This window comes from Triticum aestivum, chromosome 7D (assembly GCF_018294505.1).
Source record: "Triticum aestivum cultivar Chinese Spring chromosome 7D, IWGSC CS RefSeq v2.1, whole genome shotgun sequence".
Classification (NCBI taxonomy): Eukaryota; Viridiplantae; Streptophyta; class Magnoliopsida; order Poales; family Poaceae; genus Triticum; species Triticum aestivum.
In genome coordinates this window covers 130577220-130600379 of record NC_057814.1, presented here as the reverse complement: position 1 = coordinate 130600379, position 23160 = coordinate 130577220, and positions in this window count along the sequence as shown.

Below are 23160 nucleotides of genomic sequence, written 5' to 3'. Positions count from 1 at the left end.
GCCGTCTTCCTCTTCGACTACGAGGACCCGGACAAGCTCGGACGCCCTCGAGCCATCCCTTCGACGCCGCCGACCCCGACCCCAACCCCGACCCCGACCCCTCCGGCGACCGGCCGCGCCCGCCCAGGTACCTCTCCTCCTTCCTCCTTCCTCCTTGTCCAGCGCCCGCCGCCCCGACAGCATCTCCAGCAGCACCTCTGAGCAATTTGCTCCACTTGTTCACGCAAGCTAGTAAAACTGTTGTTCTTCTTCTTGCTCATGTGATGGATTTTCTGAACCTTACATTCGTTCCTGCACTAGTACTTCTTCTGCTCTGTTTAAAACTGCTCTTCTCTTTTTGTATTAGTCTCAGATAAGCAAGCATGATGCAATTATGATCTGGGCAACCGCAGATAAGTAGTAGGAGTAACTATGTTTGTAAATCAAAATTGCTTCACTCCTCGTGATAATCTGCAGATTCAAGTTGTGGCAAAAAAATGTTCTGTCTATTTACAGTGTGGAGTATACAGTTATTACAGTGTCAATGTTGATGATTTACAGTGTGGAGTAGTCATATTTTTCTTTGAAATCTAAGTGCAATTTCTCTGTCTTGTTGCTAACTGAATTTACAGTACTAAGTGGTCTCTAAATTCTGCAGTATTTATGTTCATGACTTTACTGAACTATGTTGTCTTTTCTAACAGCGCCTTGATTTAAATAGTTATATTTTAGCTTCATGGTTCTGTGTAATTTGTGCCTTGATTTTCTGTCATCTCTGAATTTTGTTGTTCCTGTGCTTGCTACTCCTGAATTCACACATGTACAGGAGGTACAAGAGGTTAAATTGAATCTAACCCTCCAATGTTATATGTTTTGAACTCCTTCCTGAAATCCCTTCTATTATTTTTATCCCAAACAAGTACCCAGGTTTATAAAGATCTAGTGAGCATTGCCAGTGTTGGGGAGGGAGTGATCTGAATTGGTTTATGTGACTCATCCTCATTAACTTTTCTCTCTAACCTTTTTTATAGTACAAATAAATTGTTCCTTCTTCTGTATTTGACCACTGTTTATTGTGGTTTTGATTTTGTTACAGTGTTCTCAAGTATAACAACATAGTGGGATCATTTGTCAACATAGTGGGATCATTTTGCAGATTCCAGCAAACAACATAGTGGGATCATTTGTCAAGGCCAGCATCGGAGTGCTAATTTACAGGTATAAATAGATAAAAGATTCAGAGTGTAGCTCTTTGTGCTCCCTGCATCCTTTTTCTGAGCTGTTTGTGCTCCCTGCATCTTTCAGCTCTCATTTTCAGTGGAGTTGTTGAATTTATATGCTCTTATTGGACATGTTTTACGTGTTGATCCATCAATTGCTAGTTTGCTGGGTTTTGTCTGCGACCATCGTGTCGTGATGATTTTGCAGGTACCCCGAGAGGCCCTTGAGTTTGCCGGAATGTCGATTAACTTCCGTTCCGGCAAATTCGGGTACTCGATATGTCCTATTTTCAGCAAAGGTCATGCTGAAATTTTCCGTGAATTTTAGCATGACTTTGCTAAAAATAGGACATATGGGGCACTTCCGACTAATGCATGGGCGGGGGTATCTTAGTACTTAATTAAGTAGGATCAACTGCCTCTTGTGTTATTCATATAGAAGTGTGATATCTACTCATAGTTATTACTAATGTCAGTTGCTCGTCATCGATAAACCCTAATCTGGTAGGATGACCTACTAAAAAAGCCCATACCACATATTCTATTTGGATGGTCGTGTTTTCACCACACTGTGGATTATCTTATTGGACCCAACAGAGATGATGTAGTTTTGAATTATGAACATAGGAAATGTCGTCATCGGACGACGAAAGTCTCCCGGGGGAGTGCGACTGGTGCCACGACGGTCGAGGTTTGTGCGACAGGCCTCACCTGGACGATGATCGGCGCTTCAGCATTAAGCTCGAGGAGACCTTCGAAGTTGAAACGGTACGCAACAACGACAAGTGTTTTTTGCATAATTAAGCATGACTTCAACTATTTCACGTGTAATTTCATCTTTTACAATTCGAGTATAGTTTATCCCATGCCATGCAAGACGCTATGTCTTGGAGAGGATGGATTTTGAAGATCATGAAAATTTTGAAACAAAGAAAATTCACCTAAGGACACATCATGATGTGGATTTTGAAGTAAATCTATATAATGCTGAGAGCGTAACCCATTTTGGTTGCAAAAATTGGGAAGCATTTTGCAAGATGTATGGTTTTGATGAGGGTATGCTTGTCACCATGGATCTTGGTGATCCTGGCATCGACCAAGACAATATGGACATTTGGGTCCTTGTTGATACGCCTCCAGTTCTACCGCTATGTGAGTTTCTCAAACATAGTTAATTATTAACTAATCTATATTGTTTATTTCAAAATAGTTGACAACTTATTTCCATTGACAGCTTATTTTGATTGTTCAAAAAATGTGCGGAAAATGGTAGACAAAACCCACTACACCGATGGCTCCGAGTTAACTTATCAGGAGAAAAATCATCTGGTCGGATTTTGTACTTATCTTGAGAATTACAATATCTACAATCAAAATCCTCAACATTATGGTCAATACGTGCCACTAGTGCACGTGTTGAACTACGGTAACTACCATGGAGATACCCTGGTAAGATTTTTTACTATTACGACATCCGTGCATCTTTTGCATACTTCTAAAACTAGTACATCATTGCTAACTATGAAGTTATTACTATGTTTTTCAACAGAGAATCCCAGAGGATTGTGTGCCTCATTTGATGTATCAGAATGGCAGCCTTCAAGTTTTGAACTTATATCCAGGTCATCCTACAAATCTCAACTGTCCATACTGGATTTCTAGAAGAAGTGGAGACATGCTAATCAGAGAATGGAAAAAATGTATGGACAGTCGTAAGGAGGTTCTTGGAAGCAAAAGGAAGCGCCGCGCAAGAATTGGAGACAGGATGATCTCCATTCTCCATAATGGAGAGTCAGGGTCTATATTGTTTTATGCTATTTTACCTTAAATAGGGTATTTTAGGTCCTGCCTAATACTGATGATCATGTGCTAAGAACAATTAAGTAGGGTTGGTTCGATGACTATCAGGATGATGATCGTATGACTTGTTATTAATAACGAGTAGAAGTTGTATGATGATGATTAGTAGGACTTGTTAGGATTAGTATTAATTTCGACAAACTCGCTACTCGCGGTCTCGAGACTTGTAATGTTCTATCTTTGTTCGGTCTTTTGATTTTCGGAGACTAATATGATGAATTGTATTCGGAGACTAATATTCTATTGTATTCGATGAATCTGCTGTTGCTGTGTGGTGCTGTTTATATTCTGTCCAATAATATATTTTGTAATCTGTGCAAATATCAGAAAAGAAAAAAAAATCCCTAATATACATACTAATGGCGCATCACCCAAACGTGCGCCATTAGTATGCCAAAGGATACTAATGGCGCACCACCCAGCAGTGCCCCATTAGTATGGCAAAGCACATGCCCACTGGGAGGCATACTAATGGCGCACCGGGGCCTATACTAATGGCGCACTGCCCGGTGCGCCATTAGAGTACCAGATACTAATGGCGCACCAACGGTGCGCCATTAGTAAAAATTACTAGTGCGCCATTAGTAGGCAAAACTGGTGCGCCACTAGTAAGCCTTTTTCTAGTAGTGTGACACGTGTCTCCTCCAGCCAATGATGATTTTACACGTGGAAAATCCCCATTGGTCGGGGCTGTTAACGGGTTATCGGATCCAAAACCCAACCCGATAGCTTAACGGCGTTCCGTTACGGTGGATGCCACGTGTCGGTCACCCTTGACGAAAGCACTTATGTGACGCGCGATTTATCGTCATGGAAGTGGACACTTCCGTGATGATAATTTTGGTAATCTCATGGAACACTTCTACGACAGCACAGGTATGACTATCTTGATTCTGTCATAAATTTGTCATGGATGTACATGCATGACAAAAAACGCGACCTACTGTCACAAACACATATCATCACGGAAGTGTATTTTTTTTGTAGTGAGTGTTGTCGACGCTACTGAGTTCTTCCGAGCCGAAGAGGGGAGTGCGACGGAGAAGCTGTTCTAGTCGCAATACCTTGCGCCAGAACATCCAGTGCCCTTTAGCGACCAGCTAAAACAGCTGGTCGAACTGCATAGGGTGGCCGAACTAGCCATGAAGGATTTGATAATCCGGCTATGGCCTGCCGAAGCCATACCCAGCAGCTACTTGATACGTCTCCAACGTATCTATAATTTTTGATTGCTTCATGCTATTATATATTCTGTTTTGGATGTTTAATGTGATTATTTATACACTTTTATATTATTTTTGGGACTAACCTATTAACCCAAGGCCCAGTGCAAATTGATTTCTTTTGCCTATTTCAGTGTTTCGCAGAAAAGGAATATTAAACGGAGTCCAAACGGAATGAAACCTTTGGGAGAGTTATTTTAGGAACAAACGTGATCCAGAGGACTTGGAGTGGAAGTCAAGAAATCACCGAGGAGGCCATGAGGCAGGGGGCGCGCCCTCCACCCTCGTGGGCCCCTCGTGGCTCCACCGACCTACTTCTTCCTCCTATATATACCTACGTACCCCCAAACCATCGAGGAGAACCACGAAAACCTAATTCCACCACCGCAACCTTCTGTACCTATGAGATCCCATCTTGGGGCCTTTTCCGGCGCTCTACCGGAGGGGGCATCGATCACGGAGGGCTTCTACATCAACACCATAGCCTCTCTGATGATGTGTGAGTAGTTTACCACAGACCTTCGGGTCCATAGTTATTAGCTAGATGGCTTCTTCTCTCTCTTTGGATGTCAATACAAATTTCTCCTCGATCTTCTTGGAGATCTATTCGATGTAACTCTTTTTATGGTGTGTTTGTCGAGATCCGATGAATTGTGGGTTTATGATCAAGATTATCTATGAACAATATTTGAATCCCCTCTGAATTATTTTATGTATGATTGGTTATCTTTGCAAGTCTCTTCAAATTATCAGTTTGGTTTGGCCTACTAGATTGATCTTTCTTGCAATGGGAGAAGTGCTTAGCTTTGGGTTCAATCTTGCGGTGCTCGATCCCAGTGACAGTAGGGAAAACGACACGTATTATATTATTGCCATCGAGGATTAAAAGATGGGGTTTATATCATATTGCTTGAGTTTATCCCTCTACATCATGTCATCTTACCTAATGTGTTACTCTATTCTTATGAACTTAATACTCTAGATGCATGCTGGACTCGATGTGTGGAGTAATAGTAGTAGATGCAGGCAGGAGTCGGTCTACTTGTCACGGACGTGATGCCTATATACATGATCATGCCTAGATATTCTCATAATTATGCACTTTTCTATCAATTGCTCGACAGTAATTTGTTCACCCACCGTAATACTTATGCTATATTGAGAGAAGCCACTAGTGAAACCTATGGCCCCCGGGTCTGTTTTTTCATCATATTAATCCCCCGTCAACGAGCTATTTCTATCACTGTTTATTTTGCAATCTTTACTTTCAATCTTTATCATAAAAATACCAAAGATATTATCTTATCATCTCTTTCAGATCTCACTTTTGCAAGTGGCCGTGAAGGGATTGACAACCCCTTTATCGCGTTGGTTGCAAGGTTCTTATTTGTTTGTGTAGGTACGAGGGACTTGAGTGTGGCCTCCTACTAGATTGATACGTTGGTTCTCAAAAACTGAGGGAAATACTTACGGTACTTTGCTGCATCACCCTTTCCTCTTTAAGGGAAAAACCAACGCATTGCTCAAGAGGTAGCAAGAAGGATTTTTGGCGTCGTTGCCGGGGAGTCTACGCACAAGTCAAGACATACCAAGTACCCATCACAAACTCTTATCCCTCGCATTACATTACTTGCCATTTGCCTCTCGTTTTCCTCTTCCCCACTTCACCCTTGCCGTTTTATTCGTCCTCTCTTTCCGTTCGCTTCTTTTTCGCTTTCCTTTTGTGTCCCGTGTGCCGTCATGGCTAGACCTTTATCTACTCCTTTGTCTCTCGAGAATGAAGTCCTTAATTTTAAACAAAGGGAGGGAGAAAATCTAAAAGATGCTTGGTACAAAATTTGCAATGTGCAAAATAGATCAACTAGGAAGCAATCTACTTCCGTTCTTCTTTGCATTTTTTATGTAGGCATCACTCCTTGGAATAGATATATTCTTGATACCATTACCAGAGGGAATTTCTTGGGTAGCCATACTTTTGATTCTGATAATTCTATGATAGATTTGTTTGGCCCACCACCTCTTTTGGTTAATGGAACTATTTTAACTTTGGAACATGTGATGCAAAGGCTTGAAATTATTGAAAATAAAGTTGCCACCGTAGAGTTGATTGAAAATTTGGATAAAAATATCCACAACCAAATTATCCAATATGGATCTAAGGTAGGAGTTGCTCTTAAATTTTTTAAAGAAAAGGAACCCATGGTTAACAAAAAGATAGATCAAGATTCCACTAGAATTGATAAGATTGAGGATATTATTACCAACTTAGGTTCAGCCTTTTCTTCCCTGAAAAATACTCCAAAACCTCCTAATGCTAAAATTGCCAAACAGATGTATGTTCCTAAAAATAAGGGTGAAACTTCTAGTAAGGAAAATGCGGATCTCAAATCCATAAGTATTCACCCCAACTTTCTCGCTATCATTAAGGAACCTTTTGCTACAAATGATTTTCTTGATTTCTTGCCTAGGGGTTTAATCATTAATAAAGAGAAGGAAACTCCTAAGGGTTATAAGTGTTCTATTGAAGAATTGCCTCCCAAAGATGGCAATACCTAGATCTATCCTTGCCTTTATGCCTAGCTAGGGGCGTTCAACAATAGCGCTTGTTGGGAGGCAACTCAATTTTATTTTAGTTTTTTTTTTCTTTTTGGTTCTGTTTAGGAATAAATAATCCATCTAGATTCTGTTTAGATGTGGTTTTGAGTTTTAGTTAGTGTTTGTGCCCAGTAGAACCTTTGGGAAGACTTGGGGAAAGTCTTTGCAACCTTGCTGTAAAAAACAGAAACTTTAGCACTCACGAGATTAGCTTCAACTTTATATTGGAGAGTGATATTTAGTAAGTTATTTTTGCATATGATTAATAGATAAATTACTCACGTCCAGAAATTTATTTTAGAATATTTGAAGTTCCAGAAGTTTGCGTTAGTTACAGATTACTACAGACTGTTCTGTTTTCGTCAGATTCTGTTTTTCGTGTGTTGTTTGCTTATTTTGATGAATCTATGGCTAGTAATGGAGTTTATGAACCATAGAAAAGTTGGAATACAGTAGGTTTTACACCAATATAAATAAAGAATGAGTTCATTACAGTACCTTGAAGTGGTGTTTTCTTTTCTTTCGCTAACGGAGCTCACGAGATTTTCTGTTAAGTTTTGTGTTGTGATGTTTTCAAGTTTTGGGTAATGATTTGATGGATTATGGAACAAGGAGTGGCAAGAGCTTAAGCTTGGGGATGCCCAAGGCACCCCAAGGTAAAATCTAAGGACAACCCAAAAATCCTAAGCTTGGGGATGCCCCGGAAGGCATCCCCTCTTTTGTCTTCGTCCATCGGTAACTTTACTTGGAGCTATATTTTTATTCACCACATGATATGTTTTTTGCTTGGAGCGTCTTGTATGATTTCAGTATTTTCTTTTTAGTTCACCACAATCATACTTTCTGTACACACCTTTTGAGAGAGACACACATTAATCGGAATTTATTAGAATACTCTATGTGCTTGACTTATATCTTTTGAGCTAAACAATTTTGCTCTAGTGCTTCACTTATATCTTTTAGAGCACGGTGGTGGTTATATTTCATAGAAATTATTGATCTCTCATGCTTCACTTATATTATTTTGAGAGTCCTTTAGAACAGCATGGTAGTTTACAAAGTGCATTGAATAGTAAGAGAAGTTTGATACTTGATAGTTGTTTTGAGATATAAAGGTGGTAATATTAGAGGTGTGCTAGTTGAGCAATTGTGAAATTGAGAAATACATGTGTTGAAGTTTGCAAGTCCCGTACACGTATGGTAAACGTTGTGTGAAAAATTTGAAGCATGAGGTGTTCTTTGATTGCTTTCCTTATGAGTGGCAGTCGGGGACGAGTGATGGTCTTTTCCTACCAATCTATCCCCCTAGGAGCATGCGCGTAGTGCTTGGTTTTGATGAATTGTAGATTTTAGCAATAAGTATGTGAGTTCTTTTTGACTAATGTTGAGTCCATGGATTATACGCACTCTCACCCTTCCATCATTGCTAGCCTATTTGGTACCGCGCATTGCCCTTTCTCACCTTGAGAGTTGGTGCAAACTTCGCCGGTGCATCCAAACCCCGTGATATGATACGCTCTATCACACATAAACCTCCTTATATCTTCCTCAAAACAGCCACCATCCCTACCTATTATGGCATTTCCATAGCCATTCCGAGATATATTGCCATGCAACTTTCCACCGTTCCGTTTATTATGACACGCATCATCATTGTCATATTGCTTTGCATGATCATGTAGTTGACATCGTATTTGTGGCAAAGCCACCTTTATAATTCTTTCATACATGTCACTCTTGATTCATTGCATATCCCGGTACACCGCCGGAGGCATTCACATAGACTCATATTTTGTTCTAAGTATTGAGTTGTAATCTTTGAGTTGTAAGTAAATAAAAGTGTGATGATCATCATTATTAGAGCATTGTCCCAAGTGAGGAAAGGGTGATGGAGACTATGATTCCCCCACAAGTCGGGATGAGACTCCGGACGAAAAAAAAGAGAAAGAAAAGAGGCCAAAAAGAAGAAAAAAAGAAGGCCCAAATAAAAAAATGAGAGAAAAAAGAGAGAAGGGACAATGTTACTATCCTTTTACCACAGTTGTGCTTCAAAATAGCACCATGATCTTGATGATACAGAGTCTCCTATTTTGTCACTTTCATATACTAGTGGGAATTTTACATAATAGAACTTGGCTTGTATATTCCAACAATGGGCTTCCTCAAATGCCCTAGGTCTTCGTGAGCAAGTAAGTTGGATGCACACCCACTTAGTTTATTTTGTTGAGCTTTCATATATATTTAGCTCTAGTGCAGCCGTTGCATGGTAATCCCTACTCCTTGCATTGACATCAATTGATGGGCATCTCCATAGCCCGTTGATTAGCCGCGTCAATGTGAGACTTTCTCCTTTTTTGTCTTCTCACACAACCTCAATCATTATATTCTATTCCACCCATAGTGCTATGTCCATGGCTCGCGCTCATATATTGGGTAAAAGTTGAAAGAGTTTGAAAAGGCTAGGTATGAAGCAATTGCTTGGCTTGTCATCGGGGTTGTGCATGATGAGAGCATTTTGTGTGAGAAAATGAAGCATAGCCAAACTATATGATTTTGTAGGGATAAGCTTTCTTTGGCTATGTTATTTTGATAAGACATAATTGCTTGGTTAGCATGCTGAAAGTATTATTATTTTTATGTCAATATTAAACTTTTATCTTGAATCTTTACGATCTGAACATTCATGCCACAATAAAGAAAATTACATTGAGAAATACGCTAGGTAGCATTCCACATCACAAATTCTGTTTTCATCATTTACCTACTCGAGGACGAGCAGGAATTAAGCTTGGGGATGCTTGATACGTCTCCAACGTATCTATAATTTTTTCTTGCTCCATGCTATTATATATTCTGTTTTGGATGTTCAATGGGCTTATTTATACACTTTTATATTATTTTTGGGACTAACCTATTAACCCAAGGCCCAGTGCAAATTGTTGTTTTTTTGCCTATTTCAGTGTTTCACAGAAAAGGAATATCAAACGGAGTCCAAACGGAATGAAACCTTCGGGAGAGTTATTTTGGGAACAAACGTGATCCAGAGGACTTGGAGTGGACGTCAAGAAATCACCGAGGAGGCCGCGAGGCAGGGGGCGCGCCTACCCCCCTGGGCGCGCCCTCCACCCTGGTGGACCCCTCGTGGCTCCACCAACCAACTTCTTCCTCCTATATATACCTACATACCCCCAAACCATCGAGGAGCACCACGAAAACCTAATTCCACCGCCGCAACCTTCTGTACCCATGAGATCCCATCTTGGGGCCTTTTCCAGCGCTCCGCCGGAGGGGGCATCGATCACGGAGGGCTTCTACATCAACACCATAGCCTTTCCGATGATGTGTGAGTACTTTACCATAGACCTTCGGGTCCATAGTTATTAGCTAGATGGCTTCTTCTCTCTCTTTGGATCTCAATACAAAGTTCTCCTCGATCTTCTTGGAGATCTATTCGATGTAACTCTTTTTGCGTTGTGTTTGTCGAGATCCGATGAATTGTGGGTTTATGATCAAGATTATCTATGAACAATATTTGAATCTTCTCTGAATTCTTTTATGTATGATTGGTTATCTTTGCAAGTATCTTCGAATTATCAGTTTGGTTTGGCCTACTAGATTGATCTTTCTTGCAATGGGAGAAGTTCTTAGCTTTGGGTTTAATCATGCGGTGCTCGATCCCAGTGACAGTAGGGGAAACGACACGTATTGTATTGTTGCCATCGAGGATCAAAAGATGGGGTTTATATCATATTGCTTGAGTTTATCCCTCTACATCATGTCATCTTACCTAATGCGTTACTCTGTTCTTATGAACTTAATAATCTAGATGCATGCTGGATAACGGTCGATGTGTGGAGTAATAGTAGTAGATGCAGGCAGGAGTCGGTCTACTTGTCGCGGACGTGATGCCTATATACATGATCATGCCTAGATATTCTCATTATTATGCACTTTTCTATCAATTGGATGATAGCAATTTGTTCACCCACCGTAATACTTATGCTATCTTGAGAGAAGCCACTAGTGAAACCTATGGCCCCGGGTCTATCTTCCATCATATTAATCTCCCGTCAACAAGCTATTTCTGTCGCCGTTTATTTTGCTTTCTTTACTTTTAGTCTTTATCATAAAAATACCAAAAATATTATCTTATCATCTCTATCAGATCTCACTTTTGCGAGTGGCCGTGAAGGGATTGACAACCCCTTTATCGCGTTGGTTGCAAGGTTATTATTTGTTTGTATTGGTACGAGGGACTTGCATGTGGCCTCCTACTGGATTGATACCTTGGTTCTCAAAAACCTATGGAAATACTTACGGTACTTTGCTGCATCACCCTTTCCTCTTCAAGGGAGAAACCAACGCAGTGCTTAAGAGGTAGCACTACTTCGGGCTCGTGAAGTAGCTGGTCAATGCCTGCCCCCGACTTGACGTCATCAAGAGGTCGGTCTGCATCGAGGGTGCGCGGATGGCCTTCGCCCGCGTCAAGGTGCAGTGGGAGAAGATGAACGCCATCTAACTCGCGACCGAGGGACCGCCCACTGGCAAGGAGCACCGCACGCCTGAGCGGTATTTTGATGATGTCCTGGAGGGTCCCGTATTGTAGCGCAGCAACGTGCTAAGGACATAATTTTTTAATGAATACATTCATGTTATCCTGTCCTATATGGTGAAGCAAGACTGATATGTAATATAGTGCTTGTTATTATTTGTTATTGTTTAAAATTTTACCTCCGATGCGGCCGTTTTGTTAAATTTGAGAGTTGGCCAGTCGTCGGCTTCAGCCCCATCGTAGGTAGTATGGGGGTCTTTGTGATGGAATCTAAACACTCTTGATCCAAAAGGTTGTTCCTTGAAGGAGGTGTTTAGCGTAGCGAACCAAGCAATCCGACTATTCGGCTTTATCACTCTCACTTAGCCATAGGAGTTTGACAAATAAAAAATATAGGCACAGCCCTTGGTTGGTATTTAATTCGGACTAGGGTGTTGTAGACACCTGATCGGGTGGAGGCCGATCCATCGCACAAGGAGGAAATATCGCAAAAGATTTTGAACCTCTGAATAGCTGACCGGCTCTCGCCACATCATGACAGACAGTTTTTGGCTTTCTCTACTGAGGTGTTTGCTCGGATAAACGAGAAACACAAACGCAATAGTTCTCCCTTTACTACCCTAGCTGATAGAGCAGAACGTAAGGTAGTAAGCACAGGAGCCGGGCAACCCAACTATTGACCAAAGACATTATTCAGAGCCAATGCATATAATGCTAATATTCAGGGTGCCGAACTGTACTGTAAAAGTGTTTGGACTTTGTTGCCATAGTACGGAGCGCAATGAAGCCCCTGGCGAATTAAAGCGTACCAGAGTGTACGTGCGCAATGGATAAAAAATAACGAAATAAAATGAAATTTGTAAGCTAGTGCCACATAAGTTGGGCCGCGAACAATTCTCATTATAATTTAATTAATACGTCGAAGCGTATTTGTACAAATAGTGCGATGAGGAACCAGGCTATTTAACATGCCAAGATTAAGGGGGAGCTGCGTCCGGGTCCTGAAAACAGGTAGGATGATCGTCAAAGCGAACGTCTAGAGATTCCCCCACACGGCTGTGGTGCTTGCCACCTTAATGTATCCGTCCTTCGAAAGGACCGATGACCAGGCCGCCACTAGGGGCCTGTGGAAAAGAAACCTGAAAAGGGTAAAAGGAAAAGTGAAAGTATGTGTGTCCAAGGAAGGCCGAGCCATATTGTGGACCACAGTATGGTTGTGCCTCCGTCTCTGCCCATGGTATTTTGAGTGCATAGTTATGTATGCATGGTACATATGCTGCCATTTCGTCAGGAATGAGATGGAGGCTGAATTGCTAGTCTAACTCCTGACAAGCCGGACTGTCATGCTGCGGAGTAGTCCGGACTCGTTTGATAGTGTCCGGGGGCTTGGCCGCTGAATTAAAATTCTGCCTTAAAAGGCCGCTCTGTACTTCCGCTGTCAGGGCTGTGGTGTGTTCCTCGGTACGGAGGGAGCGCTCCGTGTTTCCATTGACTGTTATGACACCGCGTGGTCCGGGCATCTTGAGATTGAGATAAGCATAGTGTGGCACCGCATTAAATCGAGCGAATGCGGTTCGTCCGAGCAGTGCGTGATAGCCACTGCGGAAGGGGACTATATCGAAGATCAGCTCTTTGCTTCTGAAGTTGTCCGGGGATCCGAAGACAACTTCCAGTGTGATTGAGCCCATACAACGGGCCTCCACACCAGGTATGACTCCTTTAGAGGTAGTTTTGATGGGCTTGATCCTTGATGGATCGATGCCCATTTTGTGCATTGTGTCCTGATAGAGCAGGTTAAGGCTGCTGCCCCCGTCCATGAGGACTCGCGTTAGGTGGAATCCATCAATTATTGGGTCAAGGACCAGTGCGGCTGAACTGCCATGGCGGATACTAGTGGGATGGTCCGTGCGATCGGAAGTGATCGGGCAGGACGACTATGGGTTGAATTTTGGGGCGACTGGCTCTATCGCATAGACGTCCCTGAGCGCGCGCTTGCGCTCCCTCTTCGGGATATGGGTGGCGTATATCATGTTCACCGTTTTGACTTGAGGGGAAAACTTCTTCTGTCCCCCTGTGTTCCGTGGATGGGGCTCCTTGTCATCGTCCTCACTTTGCGACCCCTTCTCCTTGTTTCCGGTGTTTATCTTGCCGACCTGCTTAAAGACCCAACAACTTCTGTTGGTGTGATTGGCTGGCTTATCGGGGGTGCAATGTATCTGACATGGACAATCGAGAATGCGGTCTAGGCTGGATGAGCCTGAATTGTTCGTTTTGAACGGCTTCTTCCGCTGGCAGGACTTGGAGCCGCTGAATCCGGCGTTGACCGCTATGTCATCGGTATTATCACCGTTGATTCAATGCTTGTGTCTATTGCATCGGGGCTTGTCGTTGCTATTTCTGGCTTCCGAAGTGCCATGTTCGCTTGCATTGTTATTGCTACGGGCTAGCGAGCTATCTTCGCCCGCGCAAAAGCGGGTCATAAGCGCCGTGAGGGCTGCCATGGACTTCGGCTTTTCTTGGCCGAGGTGTCGGGCAAGCCATTCATCCCGGATGCTATGTTTAAAGGCCGCTAGGGCTTCGGCATCCGGATAGTCGACGATCTTGTTCTTGTTGGTTAAGAACCAAGTCCAGAATTTCCTGGCTGACTCTCCGGGCTGTTGAATTGTGTGACTTAAGTCGTCGGCATCCGGAGGTCGGACATATGAACCTTGGAAGTTGTCGAGGAAGGCTTCTTCCAAGTCTTCCCAGCTGCCAATGGAGTTTTCGGGCAGACTGTTCAACCAGTGCCGAGCTGGTCCCTTGAGTTTTAGTGGGAGGTTTTTGATGGCATGGAGATCATCACCACGGGCCATATGAATATGGAAAAGAAAATCCTCGATCCATACCGCGGGGTCTGTTGTCCCATCATATGATTCGATGTTTACGGGTTTAAACCCTTTTGGGAATTCGTGCTCCATTACTTCGTCAGTGAAGCAAAGAGGCTGTGCGGCGCCTCTATATCAGGCCACGTCGCGACGTAGCTCGGATGGAGTTCATCTGCGGTTCTCAGCCCGGGTGTGATTATGCTTGTTGCGTCTGGCTAGATAGCCGTCGTCGCGTGTCGGGGCATGCCCCCATGATCCATAGGTCAATCTATTCTGACCCGCTCTACTATCCAGGTCCTGCCGCAGGTCATATGTATAACCCCGAGCAGTTATGTCTCTGCCTTTACGGCGGGGTAGTATGGGCTGATGTTTGGCTTGAGTTGCCGCTTTGTCTCGGCCACGTGGTGGTCGGTCAGCCGCATTACGCGCTGACGGTACAGGCTCCAGCGCCTCGTCATCTAATTGAGGTAACCATTTGCACTTCAGATAACTTTTGGTTGGGCGCTCGAGGCCGTATTCCTCGGCTGCCAGGACGTTGGTCCATCTGTCATTGAGCAGATCTTGATCAGCTTGAAGCTGATGTTGCTTCTTTTTCAGGCTCCTTGTAGTGGCCATTAGCCGGTGCTTAAAGCACTCCTGCTCGAGAGGTTCCTCATGCACGATAAAGTCTTTGTCACTGAGGCTCACCTGCCCATCTTCTCGATTGTCCTGTGAGTCTGAGTCTTTGTTTGCGGTCTGTTCCACAAGGCTGACCTGCCCATCTTCCCGATCGTCATGTCTTCGGCTCGTCGGGATCTTCTTTGTCTTCGGCACCGTCCGGAGTGTTATTGTCTCCTATGCCGGTATTGCTATCTTTTCTACGGCGTGATTTAGAGCGGCGCCGCTGACGCCGGTGCTTTGGCGGTATCTCAGGAGGTTTATCCTCAACTGGGTCTTCTTTGTCATCGCCGTTATTCTCTTTGGGTGTATCCACCATATACACGTCATACGAAGAGGTGGCCGACCAGCGTCCGGTAAACGGCGGGTTTTGGGCGTACTCATCTTCGGCATCGTCGTCCATATCGTCGATGTCTTCGGAGCCGTAATCGAGCATGTCGGTTAAGTCCTCGACAGTGGCTATGAAGTGGGTGGTGGGTGGGAGGCAAAATTCCCTGCTCACAGCCCCTAGTCCGGGCTGGGCGTAGTTCGGACGTTGCTCCTCTGTAATGACAAGTGATCGCATCAAGTCCAGAGCCTCGCTTAAAGGCGAGGTTTGTCCAGAGAGAAGAGAGTTTGCGGAGTACAGCGAGAGGGATATTCCCCGGCCGGACTCACATGATGCTGACTCCGAGGGTTCAGAGTCAGTGCCGGGAGAAGGGTCTGGCTTCGTGATGGTTGCCAGCGACGCCACTTCAACCGGCTCTCCCGTACTGGGTTTGGTGGACGCAGACAGTCCGGCGGGCTCGAGAAGTCTGTCTTCGGACATGGCGACGCACTCCAGATCTAAGGCCAGAGCGGGAGCTGGAGTCGCGAATCCTTGGAAGATCAAGTCTCCCCGGACGTCAGCGACATAGTCCAGGTTTCCAAAACTAAACCGGTGACCTGGGGCGTAGCTGTCGATCTGCTCTAGATGGCCAAGCAAGTTGGCCCGCGGTGCGAAGCCGCCGAACACGAAGATCTGGCCGGGGAGAAAAACCTCCCCCTGGACAGCATTGTTGTAGATGATTGACGGAGCTATCGAACCTCTTGAAGACGACGCAGCGGAACTCTCAGTGAAAGCACCAATGTCGGTGTCAAAACCGGCGGATCTCGGGTAGGGGGTCCCGAACTATGCGTCTAAGGTTGATGGTAACAGGAGACGGGGGACACGATGTTTACCCAGGTTCGGACCCTCTCTATGGAGGTGATACCCTACTTCCTACTTGATTGATCTTGATGAATATGAGTATTACAAAAGTTGATCTACCACGAGATCGTAATGGCTAAAACCCTAGAAGTCTAGCCTGTATGATTATGATTGCCTCTAGGGACTAAACCCTCCGGTTTATATAGATACCGGAGGGGACTAGGGTTGTACAAAGTCGGTTACAGAGAAAGGAATCTTCATATCCGAATGCCAAGCTTGCCATCCATGCCAAGGAGAGTCCCATCCGGACACGAGAGAGTCTTCTGTCTTGTATCTTCACGGCCCATCAGTCCGGCCCATGTCCAGCAGGCCGGACATCCGAGGACCCCTTAATCCAGGACTCCCTCAGTCATGGAGAGCACTGGGATGATGAAGATGGCCACCGGTGAGGGATCCCCCTCTGGCACGGTGCCGAAACAGGGTCCCGATTGGTTTTTGGTGGCTATAGAGGCTTGCGGCGACGGAACTCCCGATCTAGGTTATGTTCTGGGGGTTTCTATATTTATAGGAGAGGTTGGCGTCGAGAACAAGTCAAGGGGCCCCACAGGGAGTCCACGAGGCAGGGGGCGCGCCCTCCACCCTCATGGGGCCCACAGGACTCCCCTCCGGTAACTCTTCGTTCCTGTATTTTTTATATTTTCCAGAAAAAATCTCCGTTAATTTTCAGCGCATTCCGAGAACATTTAATTCTGCACAAAAACAACACCACGGTAGTTCTGCAGAAAACAACGTCAGTCCGGGTTACTTCTAACCAAATCATCCCAAAATCATGTAAAAATATTATAACCATGGCAAGAATACATCAAAAATTATAGATACGTTGGAGACGTATCACATGCCACCACGCAGGTGCTTGCTGAGTTGGCCTGGAAGCTGTACGTCGCCCTACAGGTGCCTACCTTGTTGGCGGGTTGACTGCTGTATTGGAACGGCAGCGGAGCCTTGGCAGGTGGGGGCCTGGCTGCGGCCCCGCAGATGTCCCCGACAAGGGTCTCGCCGGGCCCCCGGCAAGGGCTTTGCCGGGGTCTCGCACGTGTCCCCGGCAAGGGTCTTGCCTGGGGTCTTGTGAGCGTCCCCGGAAAGGATCTTGCCAGGGTTTCTGTCTTCTGATTATCATCTTGTATTGTGTGTCCTTGGTCTTCACAAAGATTTGCGTGCCACCATGCAGGCGCTTCTGAGCCTTGGTTCCAATGTTGTTGATGGTGTCGAAACTCTTAGGCCCATGGGTGGTGGCTCTGCTGGTGTTGGTTAAGTTGCCCCGGCAAGGCTCTTGCCGGGGCTATGTAAGCTGCCCCGGCAAGGTTCTTGCCGGGGGAGCCCACCTTGTCCCTTCGCCCCTCGCGCCTCTGTCTTGGCGTTGCTCTAGTAGCCTTGCGTCTTTGCTTCCTCTTCTGTCCCGCCAAGCGCGGCCGCATGCGTGTGGCTGCGACTGCCCGAGCACAAGTAAAGTGGTACGAAAAGGACCCCTACTTTTGTACACCGACAGGAGCCCCCGGTCCTGGGCCACATATAAGCGTGGAGCGTTATTGGGCCAGGCCCAGAACGGTGCGCGGGCGCGCGCGTGGCGGAGTTTTACCGCAGTAACTCCCTCGCCAGTTGCGCTTCCCCATGACCCGCGTTGAATGCGTGACGTGGGGGTCGTGCGTGGGGCGGTTGCTACACGCTTGCGTAACATCATGGTAAATGGTAAAGAGGCGGCTCGCGCCTTCCCCATAAAAAGAAGAAAACGCAGGGGCGCGGCTCATTTACTAGGTGGACTCGGGTCGGGGCCTTCAAGGCGCCCGCGCCCCATGATCACGGGGTGGAAAACAGTCGCTTCACTTGTCTTCTCGGTTCTGGCCTACTCGCCACGTGTTCTTCATGCCCCAAGGATGGTAGGTGGTGGACATGGAGGGCACGGGTCTTAATGGTGAGGCAGGAAACCGGGTCGTCGCTGATTGGAGCAGCAGGTCGGTCCCGATACCCTGCGCCCCTGGCGGCCGGATTGATTAAGCGGGGCGGTCGAGCCCCGGCCCCGCCCCTTTATAAGAAGGGGAGGGGGATGGCACCCTTCAATCCTTCAACATCCATCTTCTTCCATCTTTACTCCTTCCTTCCCTCCTGTATGGCGAGAGGGCGCGCCGGCGCTCCGATGGCAGCGAGAGGGTCTTTGCCCGACAGCGTGCCCCTCCTTCCCAAGAGCTCGTGGCGGTGGAGCCGTCCGTGATAGGAAGAGGCAGGGGGCGAGGCCGAGGCCGCCATGGCGCTCGAGGGTGAGGAGGATGGGGCGGTGCACCAGCCTCGCCTCCGCTGGCGGCTCCTCCCCCAATGGAGGGCCATGCCGGAGACCAGCCCCGCGAGTTCTTCATCAGGCGGCACAAGCCAGTGCGCGGTCGCCTTCGTCTCCCCACTCCGTTCGCTCGGGAGATGGAGCTCCACCCGCCACATTCTTTGAGACTGCATATGAGGGGCTGCTGGAATGGCAGCATGCGGGTCGACGTCGACTTCGCCGCCCCCCATGTTATGTATCTCCGTCATGGATGGAAAGCCTTCGCTCATGCCCATAGCCCATCGGAGGGGTCGTCCTCCATTTCAAATTGATGGAGAACGGCCTGCTTTCCGTCAAGGTTTTTGGGCACTTGGGAACTCGCCTAAGGTGTTGCGTGGAGAGCTCCTCCGACGACGAAACCTCCTCCTCAAGCAAGAGTGATGAGGAGGACAGCGACAGCGACGACGAGGGCCTCAAGCGGGAGGATGCCGACTCCGACTCCGACTGACCGCGCCGCCCTCCTCCCTCGGCCTCTCGCCCTGCCGAGGGTCTTCCTCATCAAGCTCTCCATCGGCGCGTTCCCCGCCACTTCCTTTTTGCCTTCACCTGCCGCACCTAGGAGGAAAGGGGCAAGAATGGAGATCACGGGGTACCCATCTTTCTTTTGAATTGTAGGCACTTGCCAAATCTTAATTTCTAGATAATGTTAATGAAAAAGTCCAGCCTTGCCGAGAACCCGTGCACGTACGTTTGTGCAGAGGCGAAATGCCTCCTTAATGTAGATAAACGATTCCTCCCGACAAGCTGCCTTGCCGGCCCCCTCTGCGCCTGCCGGAGAATCATATCTGCCGGGTTACAGACAAAGGGTCCAGCCCCCCGTCCACCTCCTTTTAGCAAGGGCTACTGTGACCACTCCGATCGAAGCAGCGTTCGGGCCGGAAATAGGAACACCCGAGTTTTTAAAGGAGAGCGGTGAGGTTTTCTAATGCACGAGTCATAGGTTACGAATGCGAATGGGCAAGAGGTAAACTTTATCTACTTGGTTTGCCGGGGATCGCCGTGCCGGGCAGTCTTCTCAACTTCTTGCCGGAGCCGGGTCCTTGGTGGGATCGCACGTCCTTGCCGTGGCTGGAAACAAGAGAGGGCAAGAGCATGGGACCTCGACGGTCCACTAACATTTATTGGAATCAAAAAAGCAGTATAGTACCCTGGACAAGCATGCATATACGTATACACATAAACATGGAAATCAACAGGAAACTATACATACTAAGGGATTTCTTTCCCTGACTGCGCAGAGGGTCTGCGCCTGGCTCTGTACATAGGGTTACATGCCCTGCCGGCAAGGCTAGTACAAAATGGGGTTGTCGGGGCTCCCGGCAACCGCGCCTTATGGGTAAAACTTGCGAAGATGTTTGATATTCCAGGAATTCCTCACCGGAATGCCATCTTCGGTCTCCAGGCGGACTGCGCCGGGCCTGGTGACTCGTATTACCCGATAAGGGCCTTCCCACTTTGGCGTCAACTTGTTTGAATTCTTCGCGAATTGGACCCGCCGAAGAACAATGTCGCCTTCCTCAAGGCTTCGAGCATGAACCTTGCGGCTATGATAGCGGCGCAAGGCTAGCTGGTAGCGAGCGGCTCGCACAGCAGCCCGAAGACAATCTTCCTCAAGGAGCGTCGCATCATCTTGGTGCAACTGCTCTTGCTCAAGCTCATCCGTGGCGATAACTGCTTCTGCCCCGTATACCAGGGCAAAGGGTGTCTGGCCAGTGGCTCTATTTGGTGTCGTCATGATTGACCAAAGAACTGCTGGCATTCATCAATCCAGCGCCTTCCGCACTTGTGCAGCTTGTCAAAAGTTTTGGTCTTGAGGCCTCGCAATACTTCTGCATTCGCCCTCTCAGCCTGGCCATTACTTCTGGGATGAGCAACAGAAACAAAACAGACCTTGCTTCCAAGGTCTTGAATGTACTGCATGAAGGTGCGGCTTGTGAACTGCGTGCCGTTGTCAGTGATGACTCTGTTCGGCACACCGAAACGGCAGACTAGTCCCTTGAAGAACTTGATGGCTGACTGTGTTGTCACCTTTCTCACCGGCTCCACTTCCACTTTGTGAGCTTGTCGATCATGACAAACAAGTACTCAAAGCCCCCGACAGCACGGGGAAAGGGGCCCAGTATGTCGAGCCCCCAGACCAAAAATGGCCAGGAGAGAGGGATTGTCTGAAGAGCTTGGGCTGGTTGATGAAGCTTCTTTGAATGGAACTGGCACGCTTCACACTTGGTTACTAGGGCAGTTGCATCCTGGAGGGCGGTGGGCCAGAAGAAGCCTTGCCGAAACGCTTTGCCGGCAAGGGCTCTCGACCCTATGTGGGAGCCACACATGCATCCATGTATCTCTGCCAACAGCCTGAGTCCGTCTTCCCGAGGAATGCACTTCAACATCACGCCGTTCGTTCTCCTTCTGTATAGGGCATCATCCACAAACTAGTACATGATGGACCGACGGGCTACTTTCTCTGCTTCTTCTTGTTCCTCAGGAAGCTCCCTGTCGGGTGGTTGGTGCGACATATGCCAACGGATGGCTTATCATTGTGGGTGCCAATAAAACATCGCCAGTGCCTGGAAACGGGATGAGGCGAAGACATGCACACCGGCGGATCTTACCCAGGTTCGGGGCTCTCCGAGGAGATAACACCCCTAGTCCTGCTCTGCGGGGTCTCCGCATGATCACTACATCAAGGAAAGGTAGCTACAATCGCTCCTAGAGCTGTTGGGTTCAAGGGCGAAGAAGAACAAGGCTAGCTCTTGCTTCTCTCTATCTCTATGGTGTGTGTGCTGTGTTTAGAAGCCCCCTTTGCATGGGTGCTCCGGGGGGTTTATATCGGCCTACCCCCCGGGGGTACAATTGTAATCCGGCTGGGCTCTGGTCCCAGCCGTCAGTGTCTACACTCGCCGGCTTCTCCGCCGGCTGTTGGGGCCCGCCGACTGGTGGGTCCCGCCGGCTGCCGGCCTCTTGGCCGACAGGCCGGCCCCACCGCCTAGGGTCTTGCCGGCGGCTGCTTACTGTAGCCTCGCCTCTGATGTCGAGGGCTTCGTCGAGGTATGCGTGGCTACAGTGGGCCGCCTCGGGGGCTCTCACTGTAGCCTTACCTCGTCTTGTCTCCTTAATGGGGCTCCTGCTTCGAGGAAGGGGGTAGCCGGCTTCTGGGGGCCGGCTACGCCCTTGGCCGACTGGGGGAGGCCGGGCCGCCTCCGCGCCTCTCTCTGGCGGAAGGGGCCCGCCGCCTGCGGGCCGTACAGGAGTCGGTCGTGGATGACGTTGAGGCTGGCATGGCTACAGTGCTGAGCCGAACAGGAGACGGTCATCCCGTACGGCCTCCTGTGGCCATGCCTGCCTCGGGCCTCAGGGGTAGTGGGCCGCACTGCGGCCACGCCCCGTCTTGTCACCATTATGTGGGTGTAGCTTTGGTGGTTGTGGTCTCGACCGACTGCTTGGAGTCGGCGCTCTTCTTGGCCGGCTCCCTGGAGTCGGCCACCCCGTGGTTGTCCTGGGGTGAGGTCGTTGAGGCTGGGTCGCCTTCCGGGAGTCGGCTTCAGAGGTAGCCGGCCAGGGAAGGCGGCCCAATGTTTGGAGTGCTTGGAGGCCCAAAGGCCTGATAATTTTTTTAGAAGAACCAGGGGCAGTCGGTTAGGCTACCCGTGGCCATTTACTCCGACAGTAGTCCCCGAAGCTGATTGGGCTTCGAGGTGGAATAGGGGTGGAGAAGCTCGATCAGCTTCCTATCTTGGCAAGTCAGCAGCTGGGAGCCGGCTTTGGTTAGGCGTGCCGCCTTGGTCGAAAACTCCGGAGTCGGAGGACGGGAGCTCGCTAGTGTGCGCACCGGGCCGCGGGCCGGCCACTTGCCGTCTGCGAACAACGTGGCCTCCCTTGGCCAGAAAGCCTGCCAGCCCACGCGCGTGACGGGACGTCGCCGCAGGGCGGGGGCCTGCCACGTCCGCGCCCGGTCCCAGGCGCGGATTCTTTGCATCCCGAAACCGCCCGCACGTCTCCTTGCGGCAGTTTCGGCCCGCCTTTAGGGCGCAATAATCGCGGTGCGTGGGGGGAATGGGTGCAGTTAATCCCACGTCCCCCCCACATCCGGGCTCCCCTGCCTCGCCTCGCGGAGCTATAAGTAGGGGAGGTGGAGGGCGGCAGGCCCTCGCACGCTCCTCCTACTTCCACCATCTTCTTCGCTCGCCGTTTCTCGCGACAGCGCCTCGCCGCCGCGCTCTTCCACTACTCGCTCCTCCGTCGCCGCACTTGTTCTCACCATGCCTCCCGCCACGGAGCAGTATGGCGGGGATTGGGACGGCTCCAATGTCCACGAAGATCACGTCGAGTTCCTCCGCCAGACGCGACGGCTGCCCAGCGCGGACAAGGTGGAGGTCCGCCTCCCACCGGCGAGGGAAATTACGCCGGAGCCGCGGGAGGGCGAGCGGGTGGTCTTCCGCTCGCACTTCTTGCGCGGCATCGGCCTGCCAGTGAGCGCCTTCTTCCGCTCCTGGCTCGATTTCTACCAGCTCCAGCCGCACCACCTCACCCAAAACGCGGTGGTGCTGCTATCAGCCTTCGTCACCCTGTGCGAGGGCTACCTCGGCGTCCTCCCCACCCTCGAGCTCTGGGGGGGAGTTCTTCCAGTCCAAGCTGGGCACGCGCATGCAGGGCGTGCCGGCTCAGACTGGCGCCTTC